Source organism: Mirounga angustirostris, unplaced genomic scaffold, assembly GCF_029215605.1.
Source record: "Mirounga angustirostris isolate CCGP_5_RB_7025 unplaced genomic scaffold, mMirAng1.0.hap1 SCAF_8, whole genome shotgun sequence".
Taxonomy (NCBI): domain Eukaryota; kingdom Metazoa; phylum Chordata; class Mammalia; order Carnivora; family Phocidae; genus Mirounga; species Mirounga angustirostris.
This window is the reverse complement of record NW_026991716.1, coordinates 123,667,016-123,694,423: the sequence shown is the minus strand read 5'-3', so window position 1 is coordinate 123,694,423 and position 27,408 is coordinate 123,667,016. Positions and strand designations below refer to the sequence as shown.

The 27,408-nt window shown below is 41.8% G+C and overlaps 1 protein-coding gene across 10 annotated transcripts in view; it reads right to left on the bottom strand.

The window, feature by feature from the left end:
* Positions 1-27,408, bottom strand: part of AIG1 (androgen induced 1) — a 301,519-nt gene that overhangs the window by 121,187 nt on the left and 152,924 nt on the right. Inside the window, exon 4 of one of the 10 annotated variants that reach the window (XR_010413796.1) lies at positions 27,303-27,369. The exons of the other annotated variants lie outside the window; for them this stretch is intronic. The gene's annotated coding sequence lies outside the window, so the exon portion shown is untranslated. The remainder of the gene's footprint in view (positions 1-27,302; positions 27,370-27,408) is intronic. 10 annotated transcript variants of the gene reach the window in all.

Genomic DNA, 27,408 nt, shown 5'->3' with positions numbered 1-27,408 from the left:
GTCAGGATATCTAGGGTTTCTTATATCCCTATGGCCACTTTTGACTATAAATAAAAAGGTGAAGGATGGTGTGTCCGTGGGCGCAGGCGTCACCATGCACCTGCATTCTTGGGGCAGCCCAGGCTGCAGGCAGGGCTGGAGAAATGACCGGACCCTCCTGGCAGGATGGGGTGAGGGAGAGTACCTAAGGTGTCTTAACAACTTACAGGTCTATCACAAATAAAAATATTATGGAAAACTGCTCTAAGATACAGGAAGTTGTACATTCCATATTGTAACATCAATATTTTGCTTACTCCCCCCCCACACCTGTAGATTAAATGGGGGTTATTAAAAGCGAGAAATCTTATTCTGTAATAAAGAAGGAATTTCCAAGTTTGAAGATAAAGCCCCTTGTATTAGCAAAACATGATCTAAAATGTAAGAAAAGGTGATGTCAGAGATGACTGGCAAAAATCACAAAACGCTGACTGCTCCGAACTTTGCAAACTTCTGGGCCCTTCAAATAAGTCAAATGTTTGAAGAATCCAGGGAGAAGCAGGGCCAGGTGGGGACATGCACAGAATTGGGCGGATCTTCTGTAAATCCGGAGTCAGTGGAGGTGAAGACATGCCCGTGACATGGAGGCACCGTGGAAACAAACCTGTTGCGGGCTCTAAGACACCTACATTTTTAACTCGGAAAACCTGCCCACCTGTTTTATCCCTGCCACCCAAAACTGTCTTTATTAATTTTACTAATTGGTCGGCTCAAAATTTGTCATCCTCCCTCACTCTGTGCCATAGCAGAGATATCTAGTGCTTTGCAGGACAGGGAACTGCCCATCTTAACCACTGTAGTTTCCAGGTCTCCACAAGTCAGATGGAGACTTCCCTTGGCCTGGGCTTCCCGCTCCCGAGGGCTGAGGCGCTGCTTTTAGTGGGCTTATGCCACAATATGTACAATTATGACACAGAATCTTTCCAGAAACTGCCAGAGCTTTTTGGATTGTGTTGTGGTGGAGGATAGCTGTTCCCCCTGGCTTACACGGGCATCTCAGAATACGCAACTAATGAATCGTTTAACACTACACCAAAAACTAATGATGTATTGTAGGTTGGCTAATTGAATTTAAATAATAATAATAAAAAAGAATCAGGTTAGAAATGTGACCGAGGGTCAGAAACTTAGATTCAGATGGAACCGATATTTATCGAGTGCCAGGATGTTCTGGGCACTTCCAAAACTCTTCATGAGTTCAGTATCCAATGTGGGACTCGCCCAGTCCTCACATTAGCCCCAACCACCATTAGGATATGGTTCTAATAATTAGGCCAAATAAACAAAATAGTACCACGACTGACACTAAGACAGGCATATCTTTGCAATTAAGAGCAAACGGTCCATCACAGAAATAATTACATTGGGACAGTGGCACCATTTTACTGGGTTCTTATTTTTGCATTTAAAAAACATTTTTAATATGACTTGAGGGCCAGTTAATCTCTCTTGCTGAATCTTTCTAAGGAAGATATCCACAAGGTGCTAAGGGTCTGTGGGATGGTTAGGGAGCTTCAGGGCGGAGCCAGCAGCCAGCGGGCCACCAAAAGGAATTCTTTTTGGGAATGTGATGCCAGAGATGACCCATGCTGTACCTGAAATTATAAAAGCAAATTGAAAGTGACCTATATTGGCTTCTTCCATGAACACTGCACAATGAATGCCTGCAGTTCTCACAGAATGGTACCTCTAATTATTGTCCTCAGAGAGTCAAATGATTACAATATGGTGGAACATTCACAGGCCTGCAGACCTGTGATGGTACAGTGGCCTGGGGGATCTGGTCTGTTCGGGGGCCACGGCAAAACTTCACGTGGCAGGAGGCATTCGAACTGGGTCTTTAAGTGTGACTAGGGCTTCCAGGAAGACGTTCACTCACAGAGCCAAGAAGAAGTGTGTGAAGGCACAGCACACATCACTGAGAGGTCTGTCACCTCTGCAGCACATGAAGGAGAACGAAGAGTTCAGTTCAGACAGGTCAGGTAGCGCATAACCCAAATCATGGAGGGCTTTATATGGACTTTGTCCTGTAGGAAGCAGAGATACCTCTAGAGGCTTTTAGACTCCATCATGGAGTTTGATGTAGACAAGGTAGGAGAAACAGACTTGGATATTAACGGTAGAAAGGGCGAGCTAGAGGCAGGGTGGAGGGCAGATTGGTGAGAGGAGAGATTTCTCTACCAACCGGCTCCCCTCTCCTTCTATCCTTGCTTTTTCTTGCAGAATGGACTCCATTCTCTCCCTGACTTCCTTCTAGAGTTTCCTCAGCCTTTTTTCTTCCCTACTTCTCTGCAGCCTCCCCCCCTACAGGTCCCCCTCCTACTCTTTTCTTTCTCACTTTAGTAAGTACCATAATGCTGAAGACAACAGAGGGAAAAGAACAAAAAGAAAGCCAGTCTTTAATTTTGCCAAATATATATTTGACACGTAAACACATAAACATGATTTATTTCATCTCTCTGTGTTTTGTGTTGTTTCCCCCATTATTAATTTATGTGCATAAATACTGAATATGCAATAACAAGGATAGGTACCATTTACTGAGCTCCTAGTATATGCTCAGTTTTATGCTAGACAGTGTCCCCCAGTGTTGTGCTTAGTTCTGACAGCAACTCTGAAGCAATAGTTATTTTTACCCTCATTTTATAAATGAGGATATGGGAGAAGGATGAACTTGTCAGAGGTCATGCAGATCTACTGAATGGTGCAGCCAGCATGAAACCTCAGATCTACCTGACTCCAAAACCCATGCTTTTACTGAGTGACACACACCACTTCCCAGGCTTGTTTGTTTGTTTGTTCGTTCATTCAATAAATACTTATGGTACTCCTACTATGTGCCACTCAGGAGTCCGGGTACTTAAAATATATCTCAGAACAGAGCAGACAAAGATTCATGACCCCCATAGATGACTGTTCTTGGGAATGCATTTCTCTTAGGCTCATAGACATGCCCATCGGCAGATAAATATTACTCAGCCATCAGAAAGGATGAAGTCTTACCATTTGCAACGACATGGATGGAACTGGAGGGTATTATGCTAAATGAAATAAGTCAGTCTGAGAAAGACAATTATCATATTGTTTCACTCATATGTGGAATTTAAGAAACAAAACAGAGGATCATAGGGGAGGGGAGGGAAAAATAAAATAAGACAAAATCAGAGAGGGAGACCAGCCATGAGAGACTCTTAGTTCTAGGAAACAAACCTAAAACCTTCTTAAGGATCGTGAGGCACTGACATTTTAGGGAGCAAGTATAGAGAACAAAACCCACTGTTAGAGGGGAGGTGAGTAAGTGACACGCATGAAGGAGGGCATGTGATATGATGAGCACTGGGTGTTGTATGCAACAGATGAATCCCTGACCTCTACATCTGAAGCTAATGATACACTGTATGTTAATTAATTGAATTTAAATAAAATAAGATTAAAAAATTAGGCTCATTAAAAAATGAAGCTCATTAGGCTTCAACAGACTTGAAGTCTCTCACCTCAGAAAAGGCCAAATTCATTAGGGTTGCATGAGGATTATATGAAATCCTATAATAACAGTGGCTTGTGTGGTATATGCAAAAAATAATTGAAGTTATTTTGTGAGACCTCCCACTTAAGACATGTTGCCAAATAATACTGTCTAACATTTACTGCATACCAGGAACTAAAGTAACTTTACATGGATTAAAACTCATTTACATCTCACAAAGATCCTTTGAGTCGTATATTATTATCAATTCTATTTTATGAAAACGGAGGCCCAGAGAAGTTAAGAAAGTTGCTCAAGGTTGCCAGCTGGAAGGTGGTGGATCTGGGCTTCGACTTGAGCTGTTTGGCTTTGGATCCACCCTTTTAACCATGATGCTATATTGCCTCTGGAGCACCTGGGAAGACCCAAGGATAGGGGCATAGCCCAGTGGAAGAACTGGTATCGGAGAAGGGTACCTGTTGGTTTTATGGCTGTTCCTAAGAGAGGGAATCTGCCTCCTCTCAACCACCCATTCACCTTGGAAAGATTTCAGGGGCTGAGAGATGAATGGCTCTACATTCAAGTTTACAAGGAGGACTACAGACCAGACTTTTTGTTCATGGTTGGTGGTAAATCCCATATGTACTGAGGGCCTCAGCTAGCCAGAGGGGCAGGGGTGAGAATAACCCCAATCCATTGATGCAAAAGTCCCTCTCTTTTTGAGATGCTATTCATGCTACCTTTTTGTCTTGTCTTTGGCCGACCCTCCTTAAAAGTGTTTTGAAGTTTTGAAGAGCACTTTAGCGGGTAGGTTGAGGGGTGGTGGAGGGGAGAGCCAAGGGAGATATGGTACAGGGAGAAGGCCAGGGAAGAGGAAACTTAATTGGGTGTTTCTGTAGTCAGTAAAACCTAAAACCTTCTTAAGGATCGTGAGGCACTGACATTTTAGGGAGCAAGTATAGAGAACAAAACCCACTGTTAGGAGCACTCTGAAATTAAAAAAGAAACTTCTAAAATAAGAAACTAGGATTTTAATATTATTTGCATGCTTCTCAAAAATTATTCTGAGCTCAACAGAATCCACTTATCCATATATATCAGCATCCTCCACTGTAAGGGTATTTCTCTAAAAACACAATTCTGACCATTTGGTTCCCTTCTCTAAAACCTCCTCATGATCTTCAGAGCAAAGTCCAAGTTTCTTAGAAGCATTGCCTTCAAAGACTTGTCCTATTGGATTTAACCTATTTTTCTAGGTTAATCTCAGACCATTCTGTATTAGCAACTCTGTTTCCCCAAAAGGCCTCATGTATTCATGCCTTTGCTCATGTTCTTCTCTCTGACTGTAACCCCCTGATGTTTGGGATCTTCACTGTAGTATATACTTAAGACAGGGTCATTTTCTGCTCATCAAAGGATCATCCCTCATGGTTCTCTGAACCTCCACAGTTAGGTGGGGCCATTGTGACTAGTTCTGCTCAATGGACTGTTATTAAAAGAAGTGATGTGGACACTTCTAGGCCAATGCATTTCCAAACTGGGGTGATTACATAATACATTAATATACCACATAATGCTACAGTTAACATGAAGGAAGGAAAACCCAATGCAGTGGGAACAAGTTCTTTAGGGAGAAGGAACAGACCTTACTGGCCATTGTATGCTCAGATCCCTGCATTTAATAGGGTCTCAGTAAACTTTGTTCAAGGACCATGATAGTATGACTTTCTCTTAAGTAAACCCTATTTTTCCATTAGTTTTGTTATTTACAAACCCAGCAATTTAAGAGGAATAAAAAATAAGTTCCTGGATGCGATACATAAGTAAATTTAAGAAAATACATTCCTCTTGAAAGCACAAAAGCTGTAATTTTCTATTACAGAAAAAGGGGGCTACTTTGCCCCAAACCATATTTATATGGAACTAAGTCACCAAGCTAAAGCTGCATATCCACAAAATATGTAGTTATTAATTTTTTGAAGTAAGAATCAGTAACATATTTCCACTGACCTTTATAATTTCATCACACTTTTCTACCAGAGTGTACAAGCAGATTTCAGTGATCCTAAAGAACCTTCTTTTTTTTAAAATCTAAAGTCAATTAATTAACATATAATGTATTGTTAGTTTCAGAGGTAGAGGTCTTATATAATACCCAGTGCTCATTACATAACATGCCCTCCTTAATGTCCATTACCCAGTTACCCCATCCTCCCACACCCCTCCCCTCCAGCATCCCTCAGTCTGTTTCCTGTGGTTAAGAGTGTCTTATGGTTTGTCTCCCTCTCTGATTTCGTCTTGTTTTATTTTTCCCTCCTCTGTCTTATTTCTCAAATTCCTCATATCAGTGAGATCATATGATAATTGTCTTTCTCTGATTGACTTATTTTGCTTAGCATAATAACCTCTAGTTCCATCCATGTCCTTGTAAATGGCAAGATTTTATTTTTTTGATGGTTGAGTAGTATCCCATTGTGTGTGTGTATGTGTGTGTGTGTGTATATATATATATATACACCATATCTTTTTTATCCATTCATCTGTCAATGGACATCTGGGTTCTTTCCATGGTTTGGCTACTGTGGACATTGCTGCTATAAATATTGGGGTGCAGGTGTCCCTTCGGATCACTATTTTTGTATCTTTGGGGTAAATACCCAGTAGTGCAATTCCTGGGTCATAGGGTAGCTCTATTTTCAACTTTCTGAGGAACCCCCGTACTGTTTTCCAGAGTGGCTGCACCAGTTTGCATTCCTACCAACAGTGTAGGAGGGTTCCCCTTTCTCCGCATCCCTGCTGACATCTGTCATTTCCTGACTTGTTAATTTTAGCCATTCTGACTGGTGTGAGCTGGTATCTCATTGTGGTTTTGATTTGGATTTCCCTGATACCGAGTGATATTGAGCACTTTTTTCATGTGTCTGTTGGCCATTTGAATGTCTTCTTTGGAGAAATGTCTGTTTGTACCTTCTACCCATTTCTTGATTGGATCATTTGTTCTTTGGGTGTTGAGTTTGATAAGTTCTTAATAGATTTTGGATACTAGCCCTTTATCTGATATGTCATTTGCAAATACCTTCGCCCATTCAGTCAGTGGTCTTTTGTTTTTGTTGACTATTTCCTTTGCTGTGCAAAGGCTTTTTATCTTTTTTTTTTTTTTTAAAGATTTTATTTATTTATTTGAGACAGAGAGAATGAGAGACAGAGAGCATGAGAGGGAGGAGGGTCAGAGGGAGAAGCAGACTCCCTGCCGAGCAGGGAGCCCGATGCGGGACTCGATCCCGGGACTCCAGGATCATGACCCGAGCCGAAGGCAGTCGCTTAACCAACTGAGCCACCCAGGCGCCCTTTTTTTTTTTTTTTTAAAGATTTTATTCATTTGACAGAGAGAGACACAGTGAGAGAGGGAACACAAGCAGGGGGAGTGGGAGAGGGAGAAGCAGGCTCCTCGCTGAGCAGAGAGCCAGATGTGGGGCTCCATCCCAGGACCCTGGGATCATGACCTGAGCCGAAGGCAGATGCTTAACGACTGAGCCACCCAGGCACCCCCAAAGGCTTTTTATCTTGATGAAGTTCCAATATTTCATTTTTGCCTTTGTTTCCTTTGCCTCTGGAGACATGTCTAGCAAGAAGTTGCTGTGGCCGAGGTCACAGAGGTTGCTGCCTGTGTTCTCTAAGGTTTTGATGTATTCCTGTCTCACATTTAGGTCTTTCATCCATTTTGAGTCTATTTTTGTGTGTGGTATAAGGAAATGGTCCACTTTCATTCTTCTGCATGTGACTATCCAATTTTCCCAACATCATTTGTTGAAGAGACTGTCTTTTTTCCATTGGACATTCTTTCCTGCTTTGTCGAGGATTAGTTGACCATATGGTTGAGGGTCCATTTCTGGGCTCTCTATTCTGTTCCATTGATCTATGTGTCTGTTTTTGTGCCAGTACCATACTGTCTTGATGATGACAGCTTTGTAATAGAGCTTGAGGTCTGGCGTTGTGATGTCACCAGATCTGGTTTTCTTTTTCAAAATTCCTTTGGCTATTCGGGGTCTTTTCTGGTTCCATACAAATTTTAGGATTATTTGGTCCAGCTCTGTGAAAAAAGTTGATGGTATTTTGATAGGGATTGCATTAAATGTATAGATTGCTCTAGGAAGCATAGATATTTGAACAATATTTGTTCTCCAATCCACAAGCATGGAATGTTTTTTGATTTCTTTGTGTCTTCCTCCATTTCTTTCATAAATGTCCTGTAGTTTTTAGAGTACAGATCTTTTGCCTCTTTGGTTTGGTTTTTTCCTAGGTATCTTATGGTTTTTGGTGCAGTTGTAAATGGGATCGACTTCTTAATTTCTCTTTCTTCTGTCTCATTGTTAGTGTATAGAAATGCAACTGATTTTTGTGCATTGATTTTATATCTTGTCACTTTGCTGAATTCCTGTATGAGTTCTAGCAATTTTGGGGTGGAGTCTTTTGGATTTCCCACATACAATATCATGTCATCTGCAAAGAGTGAGAGTTTGACTTCTTTGCCAATTCGGATGCCTCTTATTTCTTTTTGTTGTCTGATTGCTGAGGCTAGGACTTCTAGGACTATGTTAAACAGCAGTGGTGATAGTGGACATCCCTGCCATGTTCCTGACCTTAAGGGAAAAGCTCTCAGTTTTTCCCCATTGAGTATGACATTTGCTGTGGGCTTTCTGTATATGGCTTTTATGATATTGAGCTATGTTCTCCTTATCCCTACACTGTGAAGAGTTTTAATCAAGAAAGGATGCTGTACTTTGTCAAGTGCTTTTTCTGCATCTATTGAGAGGATCATATGGCTCTTGTTCTTTTCCTAAAGAACGTTCTTCACTGAGTCTCTAAACACAATGATTCCAAGTGGTTTTAATTTACCCTTGTTTATGATAAAATAAATGTTATTCTGATTGATTGGCAAATGTCTACCAGCAGCAATAAGAGCATTTATGTTTGACGTGAAGACATTATAAAATCTATAACCCAAACCTTTAAAGCCCGATTTGAAATGTCAAATTTGACTTATGAGGAACAGTTATAATCCTGCTTCATGCAAGAAGCATTAGGTTAATGCTGGAGCAAAGTACTGTTGCCAGGCATGCGCTGGTATAATTAATCAGGGATACTTCAGAAACGAATCGTCTCCAAGAGGGTATTGATTTACTGTCACGACACATTTTCCTTACGGCGGCGATGGTGCTCCAGAGCTGGGATGCACTGGCATGCATGTTTCAGTGACTAAGCCTTGATCTGTCCTCCTGGACGCCTGCCATCCTGCACTGACATCTGCAAACACTCACATTTGACAGCTTCATGCCTGAGTGTGGTGGCTTCCAAGTTGATTAGGATTAGTTCAGAGGGCTTTTGGACTAGTCTGAGTGTAATCGAAAGCAGAGAACTGTGAGTCTCCAGTGACATGCACCTAGTAAATGGCATCATTAATAGAGAATGTGCATGTGCATACACACGCATGCAAACACATACGCAAGTACATCCACACATACACACATGCAAACACACATATGTAAACACACCCATGCACACACATGTATACACACATAAACATACTCATGCACACACACATGCATAGGTACAAATGGACACACACACATAGCATACTTAAGGAATGGGGCAGGTTTCAGTTTTAATATTGAAGCTTATCTCTATTATCTATTAAACTAAATTCAAGTCTCACAGAAACATTCAACACAGACAAAGCAGCTATATAACTTAGGTCTTTTTCATAATGATTCTATGATATAAGGTAATAACTATCAGAAGAAGCTTTCACAGCACAGAGTATTCAAATGTTCTCCCAAAGATTACAGGGAAAAGTCAAGGGAGAAAGTGACAATTCAGCTCACAGCTCAAAAATTTTCTCTGTAGCCTCTTAATTTGGCTTTGCAAACAGAAAAGGACACATTTTCTACACAACGTAATGTTGATGGTTATAGAAATATGGATGGACCGACAGCAGATACTGGGTGGGAGAGAGGCCTCTAGGAAAGGGATCACATCTCTGCTACCCTGGACACAGAGCATTAAGTTCAATGCCCCTTCTAGGTCTTTTTGCAAGCCATATTTCCCTGTACATTTTATGTCCTGCTTTGGCTGCGTTGCTGATTGAATGGCCAACACTGAATACAGATGAATGGGGACTCCAGCGGCTGCAGAAGGTCTTCTCTCTATGGGGAGGTGAAGGGAAGACGGCCAGGAAGCCATTCACCATTAGCGAGCTACATGACTTCAAGCCAACAGAAGCCCTTCTGGATCCCAGGCTCCTCATCTGTAAGAGTCCGCGACAGTTGACAGCAGGGATACTGTTCAAGTCCTGAGAATTCATGTCTGCATCCTTGATGATACGCTTCTGTATCCAGTGTTTATATCTGCCCTTCCTTCCTCCCTCACCATGTAAACTTTGATCTTAACACATAGAGTGCACAAATAATAAGTGTCTAGGAGATGAATGTTCACGAAGTGAACTCACTCCCATAACCAGCACCTACATCAAGAAACTGAGCATTATAAGTTCCCCAGAATATCCCCCTTGCACCTCCTCTTGTCACAACTAATGCCCCCCACAAGGTGACCACTACTCTGATTTTGAACACCAAAGTATTTCTGTTTCATTTTAAAATTTACATGAATGAAATACAGTATTTTTTTTTTTTTTTTGTGCCTGGCTGGTTTTGCTTCATATTACATTTGTGAGCTTCATCTATGTTGAGGCATAGAGTTGTGGGTTTCTATTCTCACTGTTGTATAGTAGTGTGAATACAACACCATTTATTTGTTTATTCTACTGTCAATGACACTGTGACTTCTTTGAAGTTTGATCCATTTAGAAAACATTGCTGCTATGAACATTCTTATGTGTTCTTCTCTTGGTGAACACGTTGGCATTTTTCTTGGCTAGAGACTGAGGAGAGGAGTTGCAGGATGCTCAGCTGTAGTAAACAATGCCAAGGTGATTGTACCAATTTACACTCCCGTGAGCGGTGTACAGAATTCCACGTGTTCCACATCTTTGTCAACCTCGATACTGTCTGTCTTTTTCACTTCAGTTGTTCTCATGCTTGCCCTTTAAATGACAACATTACGCTCCTAACCGCCATCACCTTTGGTCCCAGGGGACCCAGGCTGTCAAAGTGTTGTAGGTCAGGTTCCCTGTGGAGCAGACCCTGAGATGGAAACCAGCATGCAGAAGGTTTACTGAGGAGTTTCTGAACATCAGCGCCTGTCAGGGGAGAAGGAAGAGGCTCGCAGCAGAGGGAGAAGGGAGCGTGGGATGTGGTCTTAGCGCGGCTGACCCATGGCAAGCTCGGAAGCCGGCCCTGCCCTTCAGAGCTACCTCGAACTGGAGTAGGTCTTTATACCCTCACAGACCAGTGATGGGGTGCAGGCCGCCACAGGGAGGGGACCTGACCTCTATCAAGACAGTTCTCCTCGGGATAGGGCGGTTCCAGGAGAGGACCTCAGGAAGCATTGGAGAGGGCAGGACTCCTAACTGCTGGCGAAGTAAGTCCTTTGTCCCAAAAGGGGCCTGGGTGGCACATCCCCGCCTCCACTGAACATGGATGGTCCTACTTGCCAGTGCAATCCATGTCTTGGCCATAGAGTCAGCTGTGCAGCCTGCTAAGCCTCTATTTGTGAAATTCATCCAGGGAATATCTACCACGATGAGAGCCTGACAGCTCACAACTGCAATGCAGGGCTATGAATGCGCTGACATGGGCATCGATGTGAACTTAGCGTTTTTAGGAGGCGAGAAACTGGTCAGTATATGGTAAGATCCCTCACTACCACTTCATCTGGGGGCTATTAAGTTAGCTGTTGTAATTTTACATACGGTCATGCATGACTAAGCAGCCTCCTGGACATGCAACTGGGCTTCTTATTACCTAGGGTGTAGGTGGCACTTCATGCTCTTTACAACTTCTTATCAATTTGTAGCTATTTTTATTTAGCTGAATAAGGCATAGGCTAGACCGTCTAGTTTTGGTGACCATGGATTTGAGATTCTAGGAATCATGCCAGTCACACAGACGGCGTATTCTCTTGTGAGACAGTGCATACGGGAGGGGTTTCAGGAGGAAGAAATATGCTTCAGGCTCCAGATCTAGATCTTAACAAAGTGACCTTTGGTTTTATTTTACCTTATGGCCTATGCTTTGTTATTTGCACCCACAGACCAATATTTTAAACAGCTTTATTTCCCAAACCATATATATCAACTCACAATCCTCCCCATTTTAATATAATTAATCAAAGACATACATTTTGGCCAGCTTCAGATCAGTATGAGATCAACAGTATTACTACACAGCTCAGAGTTCAGCCAAATCAAAGAAACCTGACATTTTCATTAGCCTCTGCAGCCTAATCAAGGGCAGAGATACATGTTTGTAAGCTTAAACACAGCTTCGTGGGCTGTTCCCCACACCTATTTTTCTTGACCCCTACGAGTCAGGTCCCCATTGTGCAGATATCTTGGGTAAGCAGAAAAATCCCCAGTGTATATAGTGATGACTGAAACTTGTGTCTCTTCACAGGAGTCCTCCTCACTCGTGGATACTGGACCTTCAAGGGCTGTTCATCGGCTTTTGTCTTTAGGTCGACCCCTTGCTCCAGTCAACATCATTTCCTGACTCAATATTCCTCTTGCTCTGATAGTCATGGATCAAAGCTTTCTGGGAGCCCCCAAAGAAGGAAGCAGGATGAGAGCAGGGTTCACTCAGAGGCTTGAGAATCCTCACTCTCAAGAATCAGAGAGCATGAAGGAGAAAGGACAGGAGAAAGACGATTCCACAGTATAAAGTGAGGAGCATTATGGGCTGTGTGAACTAGATATAGCAGCCAGTCCCGGAACGCTGGGGCTAGGAATAAAGTGAGCTGAGGGCTGAACCAAAGCTGTGTGCCGTGCTCTATGAGGACGGACACTCAGGGGTCATGAAAGTGGAATATACTGCAAGTATAAATTGATTCAATAATTGTTCTGTTGAATTTATGAATATGACCAAGAATAAAAGATTAGGAGGGAAAGCTAGGGTGCGTTAAGAATATCAAGCACCCTTATAGTTAAGGAAACTCAAATAAATCCTTCTGCAATGTGGAGGAGGACCCCTTCCTCTGGCCTTAACTGATCTGGGGATTGACCCACCATGTGCTTGCTTCAGTCTAGAAGAAACAAGGTGGCTTCCAGTATTTGAGCAGAGATGTTGGAATCCGTCAGATGCTTGAGCAGGAGATGGTTTACAAATGTAGATGAGGAACAGGAAAGGGAGAGAGAGGCAAGGGGCAGGTTGCTTCTCTGAGGCATGTGCATATTCTTTGGCTCTGCCTAAATTGGTCGTTGGTCATATTATTGTCTTTGATTGATTCTTGACAGATCATCTCAGGTGATTTCCATTTAATACCTGCAGGGAATGGGTCCCAGCCTTATCCTTAATTCCTTTTAATTCATCACCTATGGAGCATTACAGATAAGCAGGATTCTAAATCAGAGTAACAAAGAGAAATGTCACTGAACGATATCTGGACACCCCTGGAATGGTAAGGGCTAGAGATTAAGCAAATGAAATGCATATTGTAAGAAGCACTGACTTCACAGCCTTGCAGGGACAGCCAGGAAGGAACATGCACATAGGGTTTTCAGACAGTAGGTGCTTCATGCATCTTTGTGCAATGAGGGAATGGGTGAGGGTTCTGCAGAAACACGGTGGATGCTGAAGGCATGACCGGGTTACTTTCTGTCATTTTTAAGTTCATAGGGAGGATGAGCCAGTCTTTCTATAAGGGTCTCTCTCACAAAGCTCTCTCCTCCCAGTGAGGTATATTGTGTTCAGCTCTTGCCAAACTTAAATTGCATCCATGTTAAAGAGGAAAAAAGGCTTTAGCACATTCCTTAGGGGAATGGAAACAATTTATTTTGTTTGTTTCTAATGGAGAGGGTTAGCTCCAAAATCTCACTGTGAGGTCTGAGAATCTGGGTTGAGGACCAACAGGCAGCCAGAGGGAGCGGGAGAGGGAGAGAAAGGGAGAGAGAGAGAGGCTGAGAGAGTGGAGGACAAACAGGGAGAGGGAGAGAGAGAGGGAGGAGAAAGGGAGAGAGAGAGAGACAGCCAGAGGGAGCGGGAGAAGGGGAGAGAGAGGGAGAGAGAGGGAGATAGAGGGAGACCAGTCACTGAGACCTCAGCAGGTGACTGAGACAGCAGGAGCCACTAGTTATAAAGCCAACGCATAAACTATAGTTCCTAGATTTAGGGCAGGAATACATACTTAGCTAAGTATTATATGAATTGATGTGCTTTCCCAATATTTAGTTTTTCTTAAAAATGCTTGTTTTGTTTTAAAATTGAAACCTTCCTCTGCTGCTCAGCACAACCAAGTACAATACCATTTTGGGGGGGTGGTTTTTGTTTGTTTGGTTTGTCTTCCTCCTTGATATTCAGAAAATGGCACTGCCAAGCTTAGAGTTCACCTTGCTTCAGAGGAGGGAAGTAGAAGGCACAAATGCAAATGACCTGGGCGACAACAAGTAATGAGCTTTTGGAAAGACTCTCTGATTTCCCAACATGAACTGGATGATGAGAAACATAAGCATGATTTCTCATCTGCTGGTGTCCCCGAAAGCTTATTTTGTAATATAATTTATTTCCGGAGGGTGGGCTTCATCTCCTAACAAGAGCAGAGCATTGTCACTGCGAAGCTGCAGATGTCAGTACCCAGCCTCAGGGTTAACATGGGTGGCATAAATAACAAGGAGGATGCATCCTTCTCAGAGTTCCCAAGCCTGTAATAAGACTGTTGGCGTTTCAGTGATATATGGGCTCTTTTTATGTTTGGCAGAGAGTAGTATGCTTTGGGTCTTGGAGATACTGTTTGATTGCTTTACAGAAACCAATCAATAACACACAGGTAAAGTTTTCTGCAAGATACATAAATCCTAGCATGGGGAGACCAGCTGTTGTGAGATTCTGGATGGGCGCCAGTTTCCAACTGGGGAGTCTCAAGGAAATGATCCTGAATCTGGGGCTTTGTTTGGATTTCAATGGAACATAATCGGGCGACATCTGGTCCCCCACCTTGTGCTGGCTTGGCCACACTTCCTCCGTTGTGGCTCTGGGCACCTCCTGCAGGGCTTCCTGTGAGTGCCAAGGACCAGTGACCTGCCTGTCACCAGCTGCCAATCAGTTTTTCACAGTGGGGGACAAAAAACGAACTTGGGCCCCTGAAGATGCCTGCTGAGAGCGACTCATAAAAATGTTCTTCAAATCCAATTTGGGTTCCGCTGCCCCACAAGTTACTGGACATGAGACAAAAAGGATATTTTAAAACTAACTTTGGGGCGGATGTGGGGGGTGGGAAGCTAGCAGAAGGGAATCAGGAAAAGCATAGGAAATTGGCAACAGTGTGGGGCACAAGGTAATGGAAAGGTAGGGAATGGGTGAGAGACCTAATGAATAAGGAATAATAATAAGCAAATTGATGGAAATACATGCACCCTTACTAATAAGCAGTGACATTCAAGTGAAAAACTATTTTCACATATTAAATTAGCAAGTCTCTCTTTTAAAATAAGAATTCTCCGTGTTGCAAGGAGGAGGTGAAAAATGCACACTCCTGAATGCTGGACAAAGAATGCATGACAACCACTGTTTTGGACGGAAACTGACCCTATTATTAAGGACCCCGAACCCTTTCGCAAAGACTGTAATTGAACTCCTGGGTCTATGCTAAAGAAATAATAATCAGCCTAAATAAAACAAATAAACACAAGATAAAAAAACATCCTTCCTCAGCTTAGTGAACAAAGATATTTTCCCTCACCCTATTTACAACAACAGAGTAATTAAAAATTATCTTAATGATCTATAATCAGGGAATGGTTTTTAAACTAAGATATATCCACTCCACAAAATACTACATAGCCACTAAAAGATATCAAGAAAATACTTATATTATCATATTTAGACATCAAAGAACATCAAAGACTACTTATGTTATCATTAGTTTTAAAAATCTTGTTTTTGTTCCTAAAAGGAAGACATTATAATGTTAACAATGACTTCCTTTGTCTGCGGGACCATGAGTAACCATCTTTCTTGTTTCTACAGTTTTGTATTTTTTAATTTATACATATTATTTTATTATTAAAGATAACTTCATGAAAAATTTTAAAGAATGTTCTAAAGAAAATGTTGCCTATGTATAGGAAAATACTTGAATTTTTTTAAAAAAGATTTTATTTACTTATCTGAGAGAGAAAGACAGAGATAGTGACAGAGAGCACAAGTAGGGAGGAGGGAGAAGCAGGCTCCCGCTGAGCAGGGAGCCTGATGCGGGCTTGATCCTTGGACCCTGGGATCATGACCTGAGCCGAAGGCAGACACTTAACCAACTGAGCCCCCAGGTGCCCCAAATATTGGAATGTTTTTAAGAAAACACAGAAATACGAAGAAACAGGGCTCAGCTTATAGCAGAAGCTAAGATGAGCAGGAAACAGGTGAAAATGAGCACGTTCCAGATATGAGAAATAAAACAGTAAGGAGGAGGGGGAATCAGTGATAAGAAAGGAAGAAAAGCAGATAAAATCGCAGGACACAGAAAATGAAGAATACTGGATCCCTGTGGCTTTGCTGGAGGACATTTAGAAATGCTTAGTCACCAGAAGCAGTGCTGGGGAAAGGCCACGTGCCTTTATACATGGTGAAGTCCGAGACGGTTGGAGCGAGCAGAGGCAATGGATGAATCTGATTTCCCTTGTCCACTGTCATGGCCAGGAATCCTGGAGTTTTTGGTTTCAAGTTTTCAAGTCAGTCTGCTGGGACATAAGTGCCCCAACACATATTCCTTGTGGCTTTCCCCTGACAACTGGATGGTCTCCTGCTTATCTCGGGCAGTCATTTGATATATGATATCTCAGGCTAGCTAATCAGATTTGTTTGCAGAGAAATGGAAAGGCAAGAACTTAGAACGGATGACAATAATCATGCATTTTGAAAATTGCTGAAAAATGGATAAGGTGTAGGCAGAAAAGTATACATTGCATGATTCTCATGTGTGGTCCCCTAATGAGTGTCTGTCTCTGGACCTCTGGGAAACTCGAGGGGAAATCATAATTGTTATACGTCATTCTAAGTTTTTCCACTTGCTAGATTGTAAACCTTTTTTTTTTTTTTTAAATGAGTCTTCGATTTTAGTTCTGTTTGATGTATATTGGCTGCCTCTATCTTTTTCTAATCCTGCCTAAAATCCCTTCCTTCATTCTAGAAACCCTTAAGAATCCCTACTTCTTAAAACCGATATATTATCAGGTAGCAAGTTAATGGGATTTCTGGCAGCAATTTCCTCCATCTGAAGGCCACAGACTCCCAGAAGTTCCTTATTTTCTCGCCTCTGCTTCCCTTTTGGTTCTGCAGCTTCACATACAGTAAGATAAAAGAGGGCAGTTTCTGTTCTCCCGCATCACTGTAAACATCAGGCAGGTCTGTATGGTAGAGTTTTTCCCACAGTAAATAATTCTTCCTACCTCTCGCTTGTGGATGGAGCTTTCAATTTCCTAGGAAAAAAAGTATCTTGGAGATGATGTCACCCTGTCTTAACAACATGAATTTTTTCATATTTCCTATGCTACTCGGATTATATAAACCTATTTACCTTCCCCTGGTACAGTTTACATTTGCAAATAGATTTAATATAGAGATTTTTTTGCTAAGCCATAATAGGAGAACGCTTCCTCTTGCAAATTCTCCGATTGCCTTCTGTTATTTATTTCACTGCCACATCCATGGCTGGGCTGCAGCAACTGTGGAAAGCCTCTTAGCAACAGCACCTTGAATGTGTCATCCCAGTCTCTTTTTCAACACTGGGATGGGTTAGATTCCCTCTCTCTCTCTCATAACTCACACATTTGCTAAAAGATAATCATTGAGAGAAACTGACCATAAACTCACCATTTGCTTTTCCCAGAGTCCAAGGATTACCAGCCAACTTAAATTTACTGCACTGACATCAAGGAAGGAAAAGAACTTCCAAGAAGTTCCTTAAGTCACTGCAAGGTTAGAGTTGTTTGCTTAGCTCATTGCTCTCATTGGAGGTGTCCTTAACTAGATTTCTCTTTTTCTCTTCTTCCCTTCAGATTTCTGTTGGTAAAACTGGATAGGAAACACTGGGAATGGACCAGGGTCTTTTTTTGGGGGGGGGAGTGGGGGATATTCCTAACTTTGGCTATGAGCATATTAGACATGAGGAAGCCTTATGATGATCAAGTACATGTAAGTCTGCAACTTGGAAAGAAACTTTAGCTACATGGTAAATGAAGCCTTGGGTGTAGACAAGCTCACTTAGGAGAAAAGTATATATTAAGACCAGAAGAGGGCCTAAGAACAAGCCTTGGAGAACTCCACGTTTTGTGCTGGGTGGAAGAAGATGAGCCTGCAATGCACAGTAGAGGAAGTAGCCAGAGACATACAAGGAAAGCTGTTGTATTAAGGAACCAAGGGAAGGAAGATATGAAGAGAGAGCAACCAGTAACATTTAATGCTACTGAGGAGGCAAAATGAGGACTGAAAAATGTCTGTTGATATTCTGGCAAATGGAGGTCGGCAGAGACCTTGGTAAAAGCCACATCAGTAGTTGATGAGGACAGAAGACAATAGCGTAGTTGATCCTGCTAGTCCATATTATCCAATCTAAACTCTTAGGCCTAGAACTTAAGACCTTTCCTTAATTGTTCTTCAAGTTGTTTTCAGTGTAAAGTTTCATTTATAATCTCCAAAGTGGCTCTTTGCTTCCACTATGTCAGTCCTCCCAACGGATTTCTTTCTGCATTCTATTTACATATCCCTCTTTGATTTTTCTCTGCCAATTAAGTCCATGAAATACCTTCATTAGTTAGCAGTGGCTGCAGGGTAAGAAGCATGTGAGAGAAGAAAAATCTTTAAGCAAAAGTTTTATGAGTTTTGCAAAAGGGTGTGGGTGAGAAACAGAAGATACTGCTCTCTTTAATGTTAGCAATGATTAAGAAGAAATTTGCACTGGGATGATTTGTAATTCAGCATTGCTGAGTCAGTGCAAACATTAATTCTATTGATGATTTGAGTCATGATTTGCCAGTTGGTTGTTCACAATTCATGAAGAAGCTGAATGAACTCAGCTCATTTGAATTTGTTCAGCATGTTCAATACTCTCCCATTTTATGATAGGTTAAACGATGTGGAAGACTTTTGTCTTTATTTTACGGATGAGGAAATTGAGGGCTTGCATTCTCTAGCATTTGTATAGAAAAGTTTCAGTCTAGTGGGAAACATCTGACCTTTGTCTTTGGAGAAACCTAGATTCAAATACTGCCAATGTCAGTGATTAAATTGGAGGACTGTGGACATTTATTTGGCTTTTCTGATTCTCAGTTTCCTCATCTGTTAAATGGGAATAATAATATTCACATGGGATTGTCATGAGGACTAAATTATATAAACCCACAGCTGGACATAAGCAGGCATTCAATAGTTATTACTTTCCTTTCCTTTCCCTCCTTAACTTTCAAAATCCCAATAGAAAAAGCATCACCAGCTGCACATGGTTATGCTTAACCCTGAAAGCTGGCAGGATGTGATGAACGGTGAAGGAACTCAGCCTCTCACCAAAGTATATGCGTTTGGAATGAAGTCTCCATCTTTCACAGACCTTATTGGACACAAGTAAGAATTAGAACTCATGAAGGGGTTATCTTGGCCTGTTGGACTGACTGAGTTCAGAGGCGTCAAGAAACAGTGTGCATAGGTGAGGAGAGGGACCATGCTTTATCTTTCTATCTCCGCATGCCTTAATACAGTATCCAGAACCTACCAGACAACCCAAGAAACATGGGATGATGTGTTGGCTAGTTAATGCAACAGAGGAAAAAAGCCAGGCTAGGGTGCCTGGGTGGCTCAGTCGTTAAGCGTCTGCCTTTGGCTCAGGTCATGATCCCAGGGTGCTGGGATCGAGTCCCGTGTCAGGCTCCCTGCTCAGCAGGCAGTCTGCTTCTCCCTCTCCCTCTGCCCCTCCCCACTGCTTGTGCACTCTCTCTTTCTCTCTCAAATAAATAAATAAATAAAATCTTTAAAAAAAGGAAAAAGAAAAAAGCCTGGCTTAAAAAAAAAAATCTCAACTTGGCTTTGACACAAACTCTGCTTGACCTGGAGCAAATTACATGAAATATCACAATTTTAGTTCTTTGCAGAGCCCTTTAAAGCCAAAATGTTGTGAGAACCAAACCAAACCAAACCCAAACCAAAAAAGCAGACATAAACCTTTTTGTAAAAATATAAATGCTTAACTCTAATAGTTTAACCCATACACACATGCAGAAACTGTTATATATTCCCATTGAAAACCCCAAAGACTCGTAAGTATTGCATTTGTACTAATTTCAGAGGTTGAATTTGTTTTTTAAAGAGTTTTCTCAATTCTTTGCAGAAGTCAGTGAATTTTGTTTCTGTTGTTTTTGTTGTTTTTTTACAAAGTTATGCTACCTAGAAATATTCAAATATCTCTAAATAGTAAACAGTACATTTTAAACTTTATTTTAGTGACTCAGGTGCTATTGCGAAGGAACAAAATGGATGGGACCCCAGAATCTTGGAACAACACTCCCTAAAAGCCATCCGGCACGGATCAAGGCAGTAAGCTGCTAGCTGTCTTTGAAACTGACACAGTGACTTCAGCTCAAATGACATGGCCGCTTTAAAATGATTCTTTCCAAAATAGCAGTTCACAAGAAAGTCATAGGTTGTCTTAAATATTTAGTTCCTGTGACTCCAGCTGCATGCTTTAGGGGCAAATGAGGCCAAAGGTTGAAAATATTTCCAAAGCCAATTAGATGATTTAAGATTTCCAGGCCCCTCCTGTCATCATTGTCCTCAAATGAGGAAAGGGAAGTGAGCATTGTCTTAATTTTCCCATCCACTACTGACATTTTTATAAGAGGCTGCAGTCAGAGGAAATAAATATGTTAAAAAAAAATCTTTATAAAAAACCCCAAAAAACTGGGAATGTAATTTTCTTTTTTTCTTCTGATAATCTCAATATATAGAGAGTACTAAACAAAGAAAGCAATATATACTAAGAACTGTTGATGGACCTGGTTCCATTCACGGAATTCCACGGAGTGTACTTTGCATTAGGGAAATACCTTATTGATAATGTATTATATTCAGCAGGATGCTTTCTGACCCTAGTATATGTTCCATTTTTATACACTTGGCATCCATGAAAGATTTGGTCTGGATTTAATAGCTCCATAACTAAAAAAAAAATAATTTGGAAATCACTGGGCTAGAAAAATGTCTAAATCTACCAAAATAAAATTTATTAATGACCAGTGAAAATCTAAAGTTCAGTTTTAAAAACTCAACAGCACAAATATGCAATAAAAATGGTAGCCCCTGGGGCGCCTGGGTGGCTCAGTCTGTGAAGCATCTGACTCTTGATTTCATGTCAGGTCATGATCTCAGGGTTGTGAGATTGAGCCCTGCATTGGGCTCAGTGCACAGCGGGGAGGCTGCTAAAGATTCTCTCTCTCCCTTACCCTCTGCCCCTCTCCCTGCTTTCTCTCTCTCTCTCTCTCACTCTCAAATAAGTAAATAAATAAAATCTTTTAAAAAAAATAGTAGTTCAAGACCCATATAAAGGTGCAGACCTAGAAAACATGGAGAAAGGGTAGGGGTAATTTTTAAAGATCAGTCCTCCTCTATTTTCCATTTAAAAAATTCTAATTTCTGGAGCACCTGCGTGGCTCAGTCGTGATCTCAGGGTCCTGGGATTGAGCCCCACATCGGGCTTCCTGCTCGGCGGGAAGCCTGCTTCTCCCTCTCCCTCTCCCCCATTTGTGTTCTTGCTCTCACTATCTCTCTCTGTCAAATAAATAAATAAAATCTTTAAAAAAATTTCTAATTTCTTTCAGGTTTTACCATAGAGCCCATCTCCCTGACCACTTGTTTTCAGTGCTTTTCTCTGCACATTATATAGGCATGAACAGCACTGCCTATAATTGGGAAGTTCAACTTTATTTATTTTTGCAATACTATTATTATGTCCTAAATTCATAATTGCTTTTTAATTTGCTATTCCTTTTTACCTACCTCAGTTATTTATTTGATTTATAAAACTGTATTTCTCTTAAGCACATAAGCCACCATTTCCAAAGGAAGACACTCTAAAAGTATATGATAATGAAAAATACAACATCATCATGTTAGTCAACTTAATAGGATAAAAAACCATATCCTCCAATGATTCCCTAATCTTTAGAGAGAGTGGCTGATTTGTAGCCAAACAAAATATCTCAAAATCTAGAGAGGATGGAGCAACAGAGTTTATAGAATCATAGACTCTTTATGAAGGATTACCATATATCATCACACCTAGAAAAATAATTAGAAAACTTGATGTAAAACACTGTGTCCTATCTATTAGCATTCTTTGAAATTCTCATGAAAGGCGTGAAATCTCTCTCCAGAAATGCCCACAAATATACACACTCATACACACATTTTCACAAGCTAGCTGTGACCTTCAATCCACCCATGGGCATTGTTGGTAACCTCATGTTATGGACTGAATTACATTCCCCCCCTAAATTCATATGTTGAAGCTCCCATCTCCCTATATGACTGTATTTGAAGATAGGGCCTTGAAAGCCGTAATTGAGGTTCAATGAGATCATAAGTGTGGGGCCCTAATCCAGTAGGACTAGTGTCCTTATAAGTAGAGGGAGATACACCAGGGGTATGCCCACACAGAGAAAAGGCCTTGTGAGGACACAGTGAGAAGGCAGCCATCTGCAAGCCAAGGAGAGAGGCCTTGGGAGAAACCAACCCTGCTGACACCCTGATCTTGGACTTCTAGCCTCTACAATTGTGAGTAATAAATTTCTGTTGTTTAAGTCACCCAGTCTGTGCTATTTTGTGATGGCAGCCCTAGAAAATTAGTACATCCCATGACTGAAAGACCCATTATTATATATGAAGGACAGTGTGGTTTGATTGATGCTGCTAATTGTGGACCAGTGCTGTTCTGTACTTGAGCACTGGCTGATGCTCGTACCTGCGAGTTTACTTGAGATCACAGAATCAGAGACTTCGAGAGTCTAGCCTTATAAGCTATCATAAGTCTATTAGCATCTTCCTTAGAAAACAAAAATATAATTCATTAGAGCCAGAAGTGTTACAGATCTAAGTCAGTGACTTAAATTGGAAAAAAATAAAAAGCTCAAGAGAATCAACCCATAACTAGTCCATGAGTCTATGAATCAATATCTAAGAAAAAGAAAAATTCCCTGGAATTCAGCTTCAGGTTGCATTTACCTATGAAACAAAACAAGTGTATCACCAGGATGGCTAGATCACTGCCTTATGACAGGGTCTAACTGCTAAGGGGACTGAGGAAGATTCTCACACATAACTTACGTTGTTTTAGATTTGGGCTTGGTCATGTCTAATGTCTCGGGATGTCCACCTGGGCCAGAGTTTCCACCTATGAACGGGCCACTTGAGATGCCATTCCCTGCTTCATGTAAGTTACAGAGGCTGCAGCACAATTAAGAATAAAGCGTGCCAAGACCCTCTCCTCCAAGTAACGCTGCAAAGTGGTTTTTCTTAGATTTCCACATTTTCTCCAGATCTCTCTGAAATTACCAAGACCTACTACTGCTCCTTATTATTATTGTTGCTTATTGCTGCTTACTGCAACAGACCCATGTAAGGCAGGAACCCACCATTTTCAAAAGGTATTTTTTTCCCTGCACGGAAGGGAAGAAGCCTTTGAAGAGAAAACAGGGTCAGTGGGCGCTGAGTTCAAAGCACTCCCCGATGGCTAGGACGCAAGTGAAGACTTCAAAAAGGAAAAGCGCCAGCCTTTGATGAATCTAAAAATTCAAAAGAATTTCTTCTGCTAGCCTAACAGGGAGATTCTTCCACACTGAGCTGCCGGGAGAGACAGTGGCATGGCTACTAACCCATGAGATTTAGCGTAAACAAACCAGGACCAGGAACATCAGCACAGGGGACTGCTGCAGTGGAAGAGTTGTTTAGTCTTAAGAATTTAAAAATGATTTGAAATCGTTCCTTGAATTACACATTATGAAAGACTCTGAAAATAATTTACTGTCCCTGTTGAAACATTTAGATTTTCAGTACAAATATCACGGATTTCCTAGAATGACTACAGTAAATGCATCATCGATAAACATCAGCTTGTGGATAAATATTTTGCTTGGAAATAATCTGTTCATATACTTAGTGTGAAATAGTTAATGAGCTCCCGATGGCAGAAGTACAGGACTCCTAACTTCCCTACATGGCTATGCTGAAGATCTGTTAACTGGACAATTTGTCCCAGCATCTCAACTTGATATTTGGGAAGCGTATCCTCAGAGAATAACAATGAGTGTTATTTTAATAAGTGTAATACTTTAAAACATATTTAATATATTTTTAAAATTTGATAATAAACAATGTTAGTTAAAGTAATTTGGTTAACATGATACGTGGTATGTTCTGGGTCAGAGGACCCTTACCTGGTGGTAAATCCAGGAATCTAATTCCATTTATATAAGAAAAACAGACTAAATTCTATATCCAACTGAGCAAGAAATAACTATTTGGAACCTGACCCATTCAAAATACTTGAAAATACCTAAGAATGCCTATGGTAGTTACCAGATGTGGTAGACAACCCTAAGATGTGTTTTCCATGATCCCAGCTTCCTGGTATTCGTGCCTTTGAGGATAGGCTGGCTTACTGGCTTGCTTCTAACTGAAGTATATGGTAAAGTAGATGGCATGTTACTTCTATGACTAGGCTAGATAAGATTGGGACTTCTGTTTTGCTAGCAGGCTACTTCCCTTGCTGGCTTTGATAAGGCAAGTAGCTATGTTGGGGAGGCCCACATGGCAAGAGCTGAGGGGGTCTCCTCTGGCTAAGAGCCCGTTAGAAACTGAGGCCCTGAGTCAAACAGCCCTGAAAAAACTGAATCCTGCCAACAGCCACATGAGCTTAGAAGGAGATCCTTCCCCACTCACCCCTGGCTGACGCATTCACAGCACCCTGCAAGAGACCCTAAAGCAAACGACCCAGCTAAGCCATGTTTGGACTCCTGACCTACAGAAACTGTGAGATGATGAATGTATGTGGTTTTAAGCTGCTAAGTTTCTGGCAATTCGTTACAGAGCAATAGAAAAAAAAAACTAAGAAAGCCAATGTAGATTCATCTAAACATTTTGATTTTACCCATAGAAGTTCAGACTAGTCTTCGATGTTGCTTCAAAATAATTTTTTTTACCTTATAACTTCCTAGCACATTAAGGGTTTTATCACAAAATTTCTCCACTCTCGTTGAACCTCCCCATTTCCCCCCATTTTCTACCTATTCAGTGATCCAGTATTTGTTGTCTTCCTGGACTATGCTTTGAGAGAAGGATGAACCTGACGGTCGAGCACTCTTAAGTCTGCCCCAGAAGGGGAGGCATACATGTAAATATCTGGTTTTCAAGAGAGAAATAAGTGATACAGAAAAGGGATAAGGTGGCATGAAAGTTCCAAAGAGGAGAAAGTTCTATCTGTGGGGCTGGAGTTTGATTAAGCTTTAGAGTCACAGGGAGGGAGAACAAAAATGGAAAGAAGCTGTAATGGGGTTTATTTCAGAAACAACAGTTTGCTTCATTTAAAGGGAACAAGAGGGAGGGCCGCCTGCCTTTCTTATCCAGAGTGTGTATGTAGGTGGTGGAAGGAAGAACAGTGGAAAGAACTACAAAAGGCCGGGGACGGGGCCAGGAGGGGGGGAAAAAAAGGGCCTGAAAAGCAGCAGCTCTAAAATAAAGTGTGATCTGGGGCCAGAGGGGTCATTTGGGTGCATAGAACCAGAAAGTTAAAAAACAAAACAAAACCGTTTAGGAGGACTTCATCTGGGGAATTCATGTACCCATTCAACACAGTATGAAGCACCTGTCGCATGCGCAGAGCAGTCCCACTCACAGAGCTGGCTGGCCCTTTGGCCACCTCCGGAAGGCTTGCCACTGGGCTATCCTGAACCCGCCTCAGGCCAAAATCCACCCTCGTTTGTAAAAAAATAGCATCTGATAGGCTGGTTCTCAAGACAAGAACTCTGGAAACTTCCATGGAACATTTAAGGCTTCTATAAAGATTACCATAAAATGGGTGATTTAAAGCAAGGAGAATTTATTCTTTCACAGTGCCGAAGGCTAAAAATCTGAAATTAAAGTTGGTTGGAGAGGCAGTCCCTCCAAAGGCTCCAGAGCAGCCCCCTTCCCCGCCTCTTCCAGCATCTAGAAGCTGATGGCATTCCTTGGCCTGGGGCTGCATTACTGCAGTCCCTGGCCCTGTGGTCATGCTGCCTCCTCCTGTTCAGCATGTCTGCCTCTTCTCCCACCGCCTTCCTCGTAGACGGACCCTGGTGACCCAAGAGAAGCCCCTCCTTCCCAGATCCTTAAGCAATCACATCTTTCTGCCGCATTAAGTTAATAACCACTCTTTTGCCATACTAGGCAATATTCACAGGTTCTGGAGATTAAGACATAGACATATTATCTGTCAAAATTTTTTTTTTTTTTTTTTTTTTTTTTTACATTTCAAAATAAACTTACTCACGGAATGCCTTTGAGATTTGTAACTTCCCCCATGTTTGGCATGCCAGTTAGCCCCTCCTCAAATCATGGTAATTAGCAAGAAAACATTTAAAACAGAAAAACCACTGAGTTATTTCAGGGAGGAATATAAAGAGCTGCCTCCTATTCCAGAGACAACCTTGATGGGAAAAGAAGACACAGGTTATCCCATTGGTGGAAAAGAATGACGAAAGCCCAGGGCCTGTGCATAGGGCACACAGAGAGCTGGGCCAGAAAGGGGACAAGGTCTGGGGTTCAACTGGTATGGCTCACCTTGTTTTGGACAGGCCACAGTGCTCTCTGAGAAGCCCCATGGTGCCTGCCATGCTCACTTTCCTTTTTCTCAGGGATTTCTTATGCATGGCTTGTCATGCTGTCTGTCCCATGACTTGACTTTCCTGGTTGAAGCTAGCTGGACAAGGAGCCAGTGCTTGATCAAAGACAGCCTACTATAGGCAGGTAGTGGCCCTGAGGATGACGTGCCTGTTGCAATATATGCCCAACGGAGCTGCATCATATGGGATCATGACCGCCGGCCCCGGCTTTAAATGGCAGACACATAAAGAGCATTAACAAACAGTAGGGTGGTCTGAAGCAAAAGACACAGGAAGAAGGCAGGAAGCAGAAGCCATGAGATCCTAGAAACTATGAAAGGTAGTTTGTAACAACAGCAGGAACCATGCTGTCGTCGTGGAATGGGAAGTCCAAGCTGGTAGACAGAGAGGCGGTTATAGAAGGGCTGAGTATTGAACTTGAGAGGCTATCAGAGCTGCTGTCGGGTTTCCAGAACTACTGTCAGATGGAAGGCGCTTCCGTCCAGGGTTGGCTCTAACAATGACCCATGTTCGCTTCTCTGTGAGGTGGTTTCATGTCTTCCCTTACAGGGAAGGGTAGGTTACCACGCATCCTCCTACTGCATCCACGTGAGCTTCAGTAACCCTTCCTGGTTTCATTCTCACAACTGAGAATAACTTGAAACCCAGCCTGCTTATCCCATTGGTGCCCAAAAATACTTAGTACCTGATTATTCTGTCAGCGTGATGGGAAATGGCTTCAAACCGACCATTTGTCCCCATAGAAGAAATGCCAGGCATCAAAGGACATCTCCATACCTGGAAGTGGCTTCATGATTTCCCTCAGTTGTGGTCATCAACATACGGTGTGAAAACACTTCAAAAACTGCAATGTATTTAGAAATGGTAATTAAATTACTTTGTG